Source organism: Schistocerca gregaria, chromosome 6 (genome assembly GCF_023897955.1).
Source record: "Schistocerca gregaria isolate iqSchGreg1 chromosome 6, iqSchGreg1.2, whole genome shotgun sequence".
Taxonomy (NCBI): domain Eukaryota; kingdom Metazoa; phylum Arthropoda; class Insecta; order Orthoptera; family Acrididae; genus Schistocerca; species Schistocerca gregaria.
The window spans coordinates 334,762,855-334,765,414 of record NC_064925.1 but is presented as its reverse complement, the minus strand read 5'-3'; the positions used below and the strand labels follow the sequence as shown (position 1 = coordinate 334,765,414).

General features: G+C 38.4%; 1 non-coding gene across 1 annotated transcript; it reads right to left on the bottom strand.

The window, feature by feature from the left end:
* Nucleotides 1–797: 797 nt before the first annotated feature.
* Trnal-caa (transfer RNA leucine (anticodon CAA)) lies at nt 798–914 on the bottom strand. The gene is made up of 2 exons: nt 877–914; nt 798–843 (listed from the first exon to the last, which is right to left on the bottom strand). It is a non-coding gene; the product is annotated as a tRNA-Leu (tRNA).
* Between the last annotated feature and the right edge of the window lie 1,646 nt (nt 915–2,560).

Sequence of the window (2,560 nt, the reverse complement as noted above, 5' to 3'; positions counted from 1 at the left end):
TGTATTAGGCTTCTCTGTTGGAAATAACAAAATACATATTTAAAATTTTTTTAAAGCTGAGTCAATGAAAACTGGTATTTCACTTATCGGTTAGGTATAAAGAAATATGTATTAGGAGATGAAAGTTTCTATTGAAATATCTCTACAAGAATGCAAAAGGCATGATGAAGAAAAACTTTGAACTCCAGCTTCTAGAATCGCTTTTTGGTCAGAAGTACATTCGGGAAAGACCATGCTTCTATGAGCTTAATTAGCGTGAAAAGTTTGGAAAATCCGATTACATAAAAACAAAAAAAATCCGTCTACGCAAGCGAAGCAGCAGGCACTAAGATAGTATGTGCATATATTTAATATTCTTGTCACAAAACTGTCATCAATATTACAAGTATTAAAAGTTATAAAAGATTCATATAGTTCTGTACTGGAATAACTAAAGAGAAGATACTAAATCAAATGAAAAAAAAACACATTTACGGCACAACTTGACTAAGATATGGGATGTGTTGATAGTGCATATCCTTATGCTTTGGTAATGGGGGAAACGGTGGTGGATAAAAATTGTAGCGGAAGACCTAGGTTCAAATGGGCGTGGGATGAAGTAGATAGGCAGAGATGAAGAGACTTGCAAATCATGGACTGCGTAGGAAGTTTCATCTACCCAATCTTCAGCCTGAATGCCAGAATAAATGTGTTCAGAATAGAGCAAAATAACTTTCAGTTCGCAGTTGGATGGTTATGCGCTAAAGTGCTCTACTCGATCCCTCATCTTTTTTTGGAGTGTGACAAAATAAAAATTTTGTCAGAAGTGGGATTCGAACCCACGCCCTCATACGAGGACCAGAATGCTCAGACCTGTCTGTACAGGCAAGGGTATCCCTTGAGTCTGGCGCCTTAGACCGCTCGGCCATCCTGACAAGTGGCTTCCTGACGCGGCACTAACGGGACTAACGATAACGGATCGCCTCTGGGTCGCTTCACAGAAACGCGGCGTTAGCGGAGCACAGACTCACAAACAACGTGTTGGGAACCATACTGGCAAGTCTTGTTTCTCCGACAATCTAAATTTCTTTGTTACCTGAAGAACGGACGTTGACTGCCCAGAAGACAAGCAGTAGACAAGAAACAACCAGCAAGACACCCTCAAAGACCGCCGACTACGGACGACGGTTATGTCTTGAAGAACAGTGTCGGGACGCCTCAGCCGTATAAAAGGAGCCTCGGACCAACACATCTTTGATATCACCGTAGAAAATTATCTGTATACATGCATACGGATTGTTTCCGCTGGGGCTGATCGGATTTTCCAACAGGGCTGTAAGGTGACTAGATTAGATTAGATTAATACTTGTTCCATAGATCATGAATACGACACTTCGTAATGATGTGGAACGTGTCAGGTTAATGAAAGATGTCTGTACAAGATATTACATTACACAAAATATTGCATGACACTAATGTTTAAGGTTTTTTTTCCTCTGAATTTATATCTAGAAATTCAGCCAATGAGTAGGAGTTGACATCTAGAAATTATTTTAAATTATTTTTAAATGTTGATTGGCTATCTGTCAGGCTTTTGATGCTGTTTGGAAGGTGACCAAAGACTTTTGTGGCAGCATAATTTACCCCTTTCTGTGCCAAAGTCAGATTTAACCCTGCATAGTTAAGATCATCCTTTCTCCTGGTGTTATAGCTATGCACACTGCTATTACTTTTGAATTGGGTTGGATTATTAACAGCAATTTCATAAGTGAATATACATACTGTGAGGTTACTGTGAGGATCCCTAGATCCTTAAATAGATGTCTGCAGGATGGCCGTAGGTGGTCTCGAGCAGTTATTCTGATTACACGTTTTTGAGCAATGAATACTTTTCTACTCAACAATGAATTACCCCAGAATATGATGCCATACGAAAGCAGTGAATGAAAGTAGGCATAGTAAGCTAATTTACTGAGATTCTTATCACCAAAATTTGCAATAACCCTAATAGCATACGTAGCTGAACTCAAACGTTTCAGCAGACCATCAATGCTTCCAGTTTAATTTCTCATCAATGGACACACCTAAATATTTTGAAAATTCTACCTTAGCTACAGACTTCTGTTCAAAGTCTATATTTATTACTGGAGTTGTGCCATTTACTCATGGAACTGTATATACTGTGTTTTATCAAAATTTAAAGAGAGTCCATTTTCTGAGAACATCTTAATAATTTTGTGAAAAACATCATTTACAATTACATCACTTAGTTCTTGGCTTTTGGATTTTATTACTATACTTGTATCATTAGCAAAAAGAACTAACTTTGCATCTTCATCAATATGAAATGGTAAATCATTAATGTATATCAAGAACAGTAAAGGACCTAAGACCGAACCCTGTGGGACTTCATACTTGATAGCCCCCCAGTTTGAGGAATCAGCTGTTGTTTTAACATTACATGAGCCACTTATTTCAACACCGAAAGTTCCTGCCAGGAAGGCCGCCGTTATCTAGGCACTGATCCTGCTGAGAAATTGTACAATCTTGGTCGCAGAAATAGTCCAGTGTAGCTTTGGAA